This window comes from Dipodomys spectabilis, unplaced genomic scaffold (genome assembly GCF_019054845.1).
Source record: "Dipodomys spectabilis isolate Male_0828 unplaced genomic scaffold, ASM1905484v1 ptg000349l, whole genome shotgun sequence".
Lineage (NCBI taxonomy): Eukaryota > Metazoa > Chordata > Mammalia > Rodentia > Heteromyidae > Dipodomys > Dipodomys spectabilis.
Genome location: NW_024871026.1, coordinates 1,322,557 through 1,333,129, shown reverse-complemented (window position 1 = coordinate 1,333,129; position 10,573 = coordinate 1,322,557). Strand labels below are relative to the sequence as shown.

General features: G+C 39.7%; 1 non-coding gene across 1 annotated transcript; it reads right to left on the bottom strand.

Moving 5' to 3' along the window:
• Nucleotides 1–9,056: 9,056 nt before the first annotated feature.
• LOC122095415 lies at nucleotides 9,057–9,162 on the bottom strand. The gene has a single exon (XR_006145124.1). It is a non-coding gene; the product is annotated as a U6 spliceosomal RNA (small nuclear RNA).
• Nucleotides 9,163–10,573: the final 1,411 nt, after the last annotated feature.

The window sequence follows — 10,573 nt, the reverse complement described above, 5'->3', positions numbered from 1 at the left end:
CTCCTGCACTTGGCGAGTGATTTTAGGTGCGTCTACACCAGTAGAATCAGCATAAATCAAGCCAGCATTTCTTCATTTAAAATACAAGGAAAGGATACAGGTTGCCACATTGTAACAATGAAATGTACAAGACACTCTATGGGGGGGGCGCGTGGAGTGACATGTTGGGGAGGTATGAAGGGGCGGAATGGTAGGGGAAAGACAAAGGAGGGGGTAACAATGCTCAATAAGAAATGGACTCATTACCTTACTTATGTAACTGTAACCCATCTGCACAGGAACTTTAAAATAAAAATATAAATTGAAAAGATACAAGGAAAACTTCTGTACTTATAGGAAGTTGTATTTGTCACTCAATATCAGCAAGGTATTGGTTTTAGGACCACAAGCATATTAAAATTTTGGATGCTCAAATTCTCTAAGTAAACACAGTATATTATTTCCAATAGAATCTGCCCACATCCTAGTGCACGGTAATTGCTACGAAAATTTTTACTACATTCTATGTTTGTAGTGAAAAATAAAATTATATGCACTATCGACTGATACCATTTTTTTCAGATAATTTATTTATTGTGAAAATATCGTACAGAGGGGATAATGGGCAAGGTAATGAATATATATACATATACATATGTATATTCATATATATACATATATACATACATATATATACATATACAAATATATAATGTTTTAAAATCAAAATATTTTATATCCTTTTTAAAAATTTTTTTGAAAATACCATACAGAGTTGTTACAATTACAGAGGAAAGGTAATGAGTATATATTTTATCAAGCATTATTACTTCCTCCTTGGTTTCCCCTTCCCTTCATATCTTCCACCACACCCCACCCGCTCCCCGAACTGCCCGAAGTCGTAAAGTTCGAATTTCAGCATAATGACTTGTACATCTCATTGCTGCAATGGGTCCACCTGTATCCCTATTTAAAAGGTTTGCTTTTGCCCTTCCCATCCACAAACTATATCAATATCAAATACAATGAAAGCCGGGGTTATACCGTGGGGAGGGACATAGAACACAAAAAAGCAATCATCTTATGAATATGTTTGAAACAAATGCAAGAAGGAAAAAAATATATGAATATTTATATTGGGGTTCATTTCACGTAAAATCAACTTATCTGACCTTTTCTGCTTGTGTCAGACATACACTAGTTATTGTAAATAAGGGAAACCATGGGACCTATGTTTCTTTGGGCCTGGCTTTCTTCACTTAATATACTTTTATCCAAGTATTTCCAGTTCTTAACAAATGGGTCAATGTCATCCTTTCTGATGGAGGCATAGAATTCCATTGTGTATATATACCACATTTTCTTGATCCATTCATCTGCGGAGGGGCATCTGGATTGGTTCCATATCATAGCTCTCTTAAAGAATGCTGCAATAAACAGTTGTGTTGGTAGCTTTAGTATGGTCTTGTTTGTTACCATTTGGGTAAATGCCAAAAATTGGGATTGCTGGGTCATAGGGGAGCTCTATGTGAAGTCTTTTGAGGAACCTCCATACTTCAACAGATACAATCTATTCAACATTAAACAACTATGTACTAATGGGCTAAGAACAGAAAAGAAGAATTTGGCAAACGAGAAGTTATTAGGTTTAGGGAGAAATGTGGGGAAAAGTAGGATTAGAGGGATGTGGTAGGTAAAAAGCGAGTGTATTTGGCCAAGTCCTAATTTCAGAGAGGGAAATAGCTTGGGAAGAATTATTGGAGAGACTTAAAAAAACAAGAGAAAATGGAAAAAACAAAACTTTACATATAAAAAGTGAAACACAAAAATTATGAAAGGGTAAAGAAGTGATATTGAGAGAAGAAAAGCTAAAAAATAAAAGTTCTTAAAATTATATAGGTAGGAGGAGATAATACTACTATTAAAGAATTTAAGCCTTAGAGGTTTTGAATTGAGTAATAAATTTCTGGGTTAAATATGTACACAAGGGAGATAAGGTCTAATAATCGATGACAGGTATGTATCTGAGGATGAGCAAAACAGCAATTAAGTCACCCAAAAAGAAGAAAGGGAAGAAAAAAATGAAAAAGAAAAAAAAAGAAGAGAAAAAGAAAAAAGAAAAAAAGGACCAAAACTCAGTAGAGATTAAAACACACACAGACACACACACACAGACACACACAGACACACACACACACGCACACACACACACACACACACCTAAAATAAAAATTATGCGAGGACAAAAAAGATTAATAGAAAACAATTTTTAAAATATAATTTAAAAATTTTTTAAAAATTAAAAAAAGGTATAAAAAAGAGTTCTTTGATTGGGAAAGGGGGTGCGTGCATGGGAAGATCTTTTATCTCCCTTGTGTCCTAACCAATTTCTTGGTGGAGTCTCAGGTCTGCTTGTGGTTACTGTCTGGTCTGTCTTGATTGGTTACTTAAGTCAGTTTGTTTGAGCAGGCAGAAAAATGCTCTGCTTTACCCAGGATTTTGTGATCCTCCTCCTTGCTAGTTCAGTGGGAGGGAGATCTGCTTTGATTATCACAAAAGAAGGAGATGGCAAAGAAGGAGATGGCTGTTTCCTCTAGTTTGGAGATGGTGTGATGAGGCTAGGTTCTGGGTAGAGTTGAGGCCTTTCACCAAACAGTAGCTTTTCCCTGAGGGGATAGCTTCTGATATACTCACAAAGCCCAGCCTAGAGTCATTCTCAGGGTTTATGTATACTGAATTTCAATTGTTTTTCTAGGCTGCTGTAGGGAGGGGCAGCCTCTGGCTCTGTTTACCCAGAAGAAAGCCACACCTGTGGGGGCCAGGGATCCTCTGCTTGTGCTTGGTGACTTTCCCTTGGGTGGAGCTAAGCCTGGAATGTCAGGTCAGCTTCCTGTGACCTGCTAAATGACTCCAGTTTTCATCCAAGGCCTGAGTTGTTGCTAGCTCCTCAGCCGGGCCTTTTTCAGTATCAAAAATGGAGATCTCTGGTGCTGGGGGTGGGGAGAGGTGGACTTCCCCCCTCTGCTTCCTGAGAAGGAGTGAGGATGTCAGGGTTCTACTCACGCTGGATTGTTGGTTCCCTGGCCATTTTAGTCTGTGATCTGCAGGATGAAGATATTTGCTCCTTGCCAGTTCTTGCTGGTGTTGAATAGAATCCACTGGCCCCTGGGTCTGGCTCCTTTGTCCCGGATTCTCTGTGTTTAGGTAGGGTGGCTATGGCCGCCACCACCAACGCCTTGCCACAGCTGCAAGCAAGTGCTCAGGTCTGCCTGGATTTTTCCTCTCTGGCCAAACTCTCTGTACAGTGATCGCACACTTGGTGTGATTCTCTAGGCTAGGACTGTTCACTGGAACACTAAACTGCTATCTATGCGAAAAATTGATAGCCTCCAGCTTCATTTCCGCAGTCTTCATTCAACATTCATGAGTATATTTCTTATCAAGCATTGTTGCCTGCTCCTTTGTTTCCCCTTTGAATCCCTTCAAATCACCCCTCCCCTTCCTAATCCACCTCCCAGCCAAATTGTAAAGTTGATTTTTTGACGTAACATCTTATACATCTTATTATTGCAATGGGTCCAGCTGTATCCCTATATAAACAGTTTGTTTTTGCCCTACCCCTCCACAAATTATATCAACCTCAAATACAATGAAAGCAGGGGTTATACCGTGGGGGAGGGACATACAAAGCAACAAAGAAATCATATCATAAGTATGTTAGAAACAATTGCAAGAAAGAAAAACCATTTGAATCCTTATCTTGGAGTTCATTTCACCTACCATCAACTTATCTGACCTTTTCTGCTTGTGTCAGGCATACTAGTTTATGCAAATAAAGGAAACCATGGTACCTATGTTTGTTTGGGCACTGCTTACTTCACTTAATATAATTTTTCCAAGTCTTTCCATTTCTTAACAAATGGGGCAATGCCATTCTTTCTGATGGAGACATAGAATTCCATTGCGTATATATACCACATTTTCTTGATCCATTCATTTACGGTGGGACATGTGGGTTGGTTCCAAATCTTAGCTATGGTAAACAATGCTGCAATAAACATAGCTTTGCTAGTACCATTAGTGTGCTCTTGTTTGTGATCATTTGGGTAAATGCCCAAAAGTGGGATTGGTGGGTCATAGGGGAGCACTATGTGGAGTCTTTTGAGGACCCTCCATACTACTATCCAAAGTGACTGAACAAGTTTACACTCCCACCAACAATGCAGTAGGGTTCCCTTCTGTGCACATCCCCTCTAGCATCTGTTGTTACTAGAGTTCTTCGTTATAGCCATTCTAATTGGAGTGAGGTGGTATCACAATGTTGTTTGGCATTTCTCTTATGGTTAGGGAAGTTGAGCATTTCTTCATGTGTCTATTGGCCATACTTCTTCCTTCTTCAGCGAAGTTCCTCTGTAAGTCTATAGCCCACTTATTTATTGGGCAGTTGTTTCTTTGAGGATTTGTTGTTGGGGCATTTAATTTTGTGAGTTCCAGTTATATTGTAGATATGAGACCCTTGTCGGTTGTATGTTTAGTGAAGATCTTCTCCCAATCAGTGGGCTTTCTGGTGATCTTGCTAGCTATGTCCTTTGCCATGCAGAAGCTCTGCAATTCCATGCAATCCCATTTGTCCAACCTTTGTTTAATTTGTTGTGTTTCTGGGTCTCTTTTAAGAAAATTTTGGCCTGTGACAAGGAGACCTAGGGTTTCACTTATTTCATCCTTTGAAGTTTTTAGTGTGTCAGATTTGACTCCGAGGTCTTTGATTGTGGAGCACATGGGCAGCAAAGATGGCTCTGAGGGGGAGTTGTGTGGGCAGAGCCCAATTTGCTTTACGTTCCGTGACTAACCATCCCGTGGAAGCTTAGGTGCATGATAAGGTTCTTCTTCCTCCCCTCCCATGCACACTTGGTCTTTTTTGCTTTAAAAAAGAGCTTGCTCTGAGTTAATAAATGAATTTCCTGCTTCACTTGACTCCCTGCTGTGTCTGATTATCTCCCTGGCTAAGGGAGGCCTGGGAACGGGGGAGCAGCCGCACTTACCTTCCCTTGGACCCCATTCATCTTTTGTGGGATGGACGAAGACCCAACATCTGGTGCCCAACGTGGGGCTTGAAAGGAAAAGATACCAGCGGCGGCTAAGCAGTCTCACAGGGTAAGTGAAACCCTTAGTATGGGTAATGCTATTTCACAGAAGTAGGAGGAGGAGGCAGCATTAGGCCTAGAGTGAATAAAGGAGGACTTGAAAAGTGAGAAGGAAAAGGAATGGGTCAAATTCATCCAAGAATGCACTGAAACATGCACAGTGGAAATCAAAATGAGGGTGAAAGTTACCCCCTCTCACTCAGGTGCCCCGGATGGATCCTAGGTCCCCACCCTATTTCCCCGATTGAGGGAGAGGTACGGCGCCCTACGCAACCTGTGAGAGGGACCTGCAAGACCCGGACCCCTACCAACCTTCCATGGAGGGGCTGAGGGGTGGGGAAATAACCTAATTGGAGGCCTACCCTGGAAAGGAAGGGCCACCCAGGACCCCGGACCCTGGGCCACAGGATTTGCTTCCCCAAGTGTATCTGGTAAATCTGGCCCTTGGAATGGTATCCATGGGAAGCTAAAGATCTTAAAGAGCTCCACAAGGCAGTGGAGGAGGATGGCCCAAACTCTCCTTGGGCCCAGACCTTATTACAGGACATTGCTTATCACCCATGTGTCCCTAAGGACTGTCTAGATGTGGCCAAAGCCTTCCTCACTTGTTCTCAGTTTATTAAATGGTGCCTTTCTTTAAGGAGGAATGCAGAGTGCGAGCGGAGAATAACTGGCAGGCTCAATCTGTGATACCTATTACTTATGCCATGTTAAAAGGGATGGGGAATGGTACTCCACTAGGGTCCAACATGCCGCAATACCTGGCTCATACCATGACCAGGTGATTCAGGCAGGACTTGCCACGTGGTACAAACTGGATGATGAGCCCACTGAGTCCCTCATAGCAGGAGTTACACAAAAACCTGGTGAGCCTCTAGTTGAGTTTGTAGATGGAGTCCAACAGAGTATTAACCACAAGCTGCCAGCAGAGAACCTCCAAGATCAGTTTGTAAAGCTGCTGCTCTGGGAAGAGATGAATGCAGACCACCACATGGCCTGCATGGGATTGAGAGAGTTTTTTCTGAGAAGATGGGTGATGGCCTCACAGGATGTGGGAATGCAACAGCACCAGTCCCAATCATTAGCTTTAGCTTTACATGTTCAGACATCTGCAATGACTGTGGCTATTACTCAAGCACTGACAGCCCAGGGCCAAGGAACCCCAAGACCATCGGGGAAAGGGACTTGTTTTAAATGTGGGCAGGAGGGGCACTTTAAGAGGGATTGTTCACAAAAATCCCCTGCCAACTGGCCCTAGGGGGCCTAACCTCCCCCTACACCCTGACCCAGGGGCAGAAAGGGATACCATTGGAAAAAGAATTGTGGATCCAAGTTTGATTTAGATAGGAAGCCCTACCTGGGTGGAGTGGTGGCCATTGATAAAACCTGAACTTGTATTCCTCCACCTTCTGGTGGAGATAAACCTTGGGTACATATGCCCTTCTATGAGTCCTTGGAACACACCCATATTTGTTATTCAAAAGGCCTCTGGGGCTAGGTGTAAGCTCCAAGACCTATGAAAGGTAAATGAAAGGATGGAGCTAGTAGGAACATCCCTAAGAGGTATGCCCTGGACTCCTGCTATACTTTCAGAATATACCTTGGTGTGATTGATATTAAAGATTGTTTTTTTCTATCCTCCTGCATCCAGATGACTGTAAAAAGTTTGCTTTCTCCATCCCTTCTCTTAATTTTTCCCTGTCTGATTGGAGGTTTGAATGGACGGTGCTGCCACAGGGAATGGCAAATAACCTGGCCTTTTGCCAACAATACTTGGCCACACTTTTAGGGCCTGTGCTGGGTTCAGATACCTCTCTTGTGTTTGCCTACCCGGAGGATATAATTGTGGGGCACCAAGACCTAGGACACCTGGAGGGCCTTCTGGCCCAGGTTCGCATCATATTAAGAAAGGGGGGCTTCACCATAGCACTCAATATAATTCAAAAGTACCTTCTTTTAAGGTGCTCTGGTTCCACCTTACCTTGACTCAGGCCAGTCTCCTTAAGCCTTTGCTGGATATTCCAACCTCTCTGACCTTATCCCAACTTCAGAGCCTTTTAGGGGAAACCAATTGGCTGTTTCCATGGGTTCCTGTCCCTAAAGATAGTGTGTGCCTTATTTGCCTTACTAAAAGGCAGGACGCCCCAAGAAGTTATTACAATTACAGACAGCCATTGGGCAATATTTTTGCAGTTCCAAAAAGCCCTGGATGAAGTTTTCCTGAAGAGGTATTCTATTTTTGAGCCCATTTCCCTTTGGTGGTTTGGAGGTGTTACATTGATTTCTGCAGTTTTAATTCAAAGGGGGGAGCCATTAGAGTGGGTTCACACTCCCCTGGGGGCACACCTCAGGTATAATCTCAGGCAGACCAACTTGCAGATGCTATAATCAAGGGAAGGACCCAAGCCCAAAGGCATATGGCTTTGAGCCTCACTCCACTGTTTTTCCTTTTTGGATGGCAGATATTGAGCGGCTCACTTAAGCCAATGCCTCATCTTGCTCTCTCCTTAGAGGGGTTTCTAGACCAAATTGACTGCCACCACAACTGGTTCCTTTGATTTTTTTTTAATAAGAATTGTAATAGTTATGAAAGAGTATCATATTAATTTTGAATTTCATTTCTCTAATGACTTCTGTTCCCAAAGCTTAAGCCAGCATAGAAGTAGCATTAAACACAACTTTGTAAACCCACTGGCGATTTTCATGGATTTTGGAATACATGTCTATTCAGAATTTATGCCCAGTTTTAACCAAGCTTCTTGTTAATCTCATCTTTAATCTCTCTATACAAAATCAATAATTAATTCAATGTAGTAGAAAGGAAAAAATTAAGTATCGCCTAAAAATTTTCGTTTTTCAATTACATGACATTGCTTAAATCATTTTCTGTTTACACTTGAGATTATATAAATTAATTTATTTAGACCTTTTACAAGGTTATACGTATTTTATTTATTTTACAATGATTGATCTTTCCAAAGCCTGTGTGTTTAATTTTCCTTGGTGTATTTCAGTATCATGTAGCTCATATTTCAGAGTGAAGAATAAATGGAAGGAAGCAAACAAAAAATACAGTTCCTCTCATCTGATGAAGCCTCTACAAGAATGAGGAAAGAGTTCATCCATCCTTCTAAGGACCTACGATAGGATATCAAAAAGATAATTCATTCTAATAGGTCTTCATTATCTTTGCAATGTAACACAAATGATTTAAACACAATATACTGCTCAGATACTTATATGATTTATCAGGTTTGTATATTTTCATATGATTTCACCTCAGTCTACAACATTCCTTCATTATTCTGTCCCTGATATTTTTACACTATCAAGACATAAGATCAACAGCTTGATTTACAACATGAGAAATTATCCATCTGGCTTCCTTGGAAGCAGTGCATAGTCAATTGATAACATTATTTCTGGTTGCTCATTACATGTAATGGTTTCTGTAATACATATCACATTCTACTTAGTATTTAAAAATCTGCTTTGTTAACGATATTATATGGATAAAATTGGGGGAATAAACTCTTCCATCTCAGAACATTTTTATAGGTTTTTAATTGTAAAAGTACTGTACAGAGGGGTCACAGTTACACACACACACACACACACACACACACACACACACACACACACATTTTCTTGATCCATTCATGTACTGAGGGGCATCGGGTTGGTTCCATATCTTACCTATGGTAAATAATGCTGCAATAAACATAGTTGTGCTTGTAGTTTTAGTATGGTCTTGTTTCTGATCATTTGGGTGAATGCCCAAAAAAAGGATTGCTGAGTCATAGAGGAGCTCTATGTGGAATCTTTTGAAGAACCTCCATTCTGCTTTTCAAAGGGGTTGAACAAGTTTACACTCTCACCAAGAATTCAGTAGTGTTTACTTCTGGCCACATTCACTCCAGCATCTGTCCTTGTAAAAATATTGAACGCTTCAGGAATTTGTGTGTCATCCTTCGAAGGAGCTATGCTCATCTTCTCTGTATCATTCCAGTTTTAGGGTATGTGCTGCCAAATTGAGCACAGAACATTTTTTTATATATAAAGTGTAATTGATTTTCTTAAACTAGACAATTCAACAAAAAGTAAATACAAAAGAATGGTCATGAAATATGTATTTCTTACATAAGCACAGATTTAAGAAGAAACTAAAAATTGATATGTCAAAACAAAGTAATTCCAAATATTTGTGGTTCCAGAGATGTGTAGAAGGAGGAGTTCAATTATTCTCTACAAGGCACCTGTCATAATGAACATTGCAGCAAGGGTTAAGGTTTGTTAAAGTTTTAATGCTTTAAATGTGTTTAATTCTGGGAATTTGCTTAAATATGCCAAAATAGGGACTGTTTCACAGGTCATAAAAATTTTCCATGAAGTAGTTAAGATTTCTGGTAGCAGACATATGTTACTAAGTATTTACATTTCAGAGTTTATAGAAACTTTACTAATGAGAAGTTGCAAAGCCTTTGTGTAAAGAAGCAGAGTAAAGAGTTAAGAATTTGTTAACTACAATTTAGAGCTTCCTTACTTTATATGTTAGCGAGGAACAAGTGATGATATAAGCCATATACAAATGACGAGATGAGCCATAAATAGTAATCTTACTGGGTAACTTTAAAGACTACTCATAGCCTATAAAACTCTTGTTGAACATCATAATCTTAGCCAGTTTTAAATGTACAGGAATATGAGAATATAGTAAAATCTAATATGTAGTATACTTCAAATACTGGAAACACGTAACTGATTTATTTTTCATTTTATTAATTATGAATATTTAATTGTTTGTTTTATTTATTTGTAGCATTGTTTTCCTTGTAGTAATATAGTACAGTTTTGTAAGTTGTCTTTTGGAGGTACTTTGAGAAGGTTACTGGGATGGTCAACCATTTTTATAGGTGCATGTGAGTTTACAAATAGCAAATTTAAGAACAAAATATTGATTAAAAATTTTATCAAGTAGAATCTGAATCAGGAGTGTTGATAAATTTCCACACCTAAAATCTTAGCCCTAGGGTGAAGCTGACATATTACAGAGTTGAGGCCACAAAAATGAGAGACTGTGTTTTGTTCTCTTTCTGTTTTTGTTGGTCATGAGGCTTGAAATCTGGAGCATGTGTGCTGTCCCTCAGCTATTCATCTCAAGGCTAGCGTTACCACTTTTGTCACAGCACCACTTCCATCTTTTTCTGCTTATGTGGTGCAGAGGAATCAAACTCAGGGCCTCATGCATGCAAGGCAAGCACTATATACCATTGAGCCACTTTCCCAGTTCTTGAGAAACTATGTTTTAAAAAAATCATCTAAAGAACATTTGTTTTAGCTTTGGGTTATATATTGAAATATATGAATATCTTTTTATATTTTTGTGAATTATCATGCTACTTAATTTATATTAACTTCAGCTACTTTATTATTCTCAAAGTCATGAAATA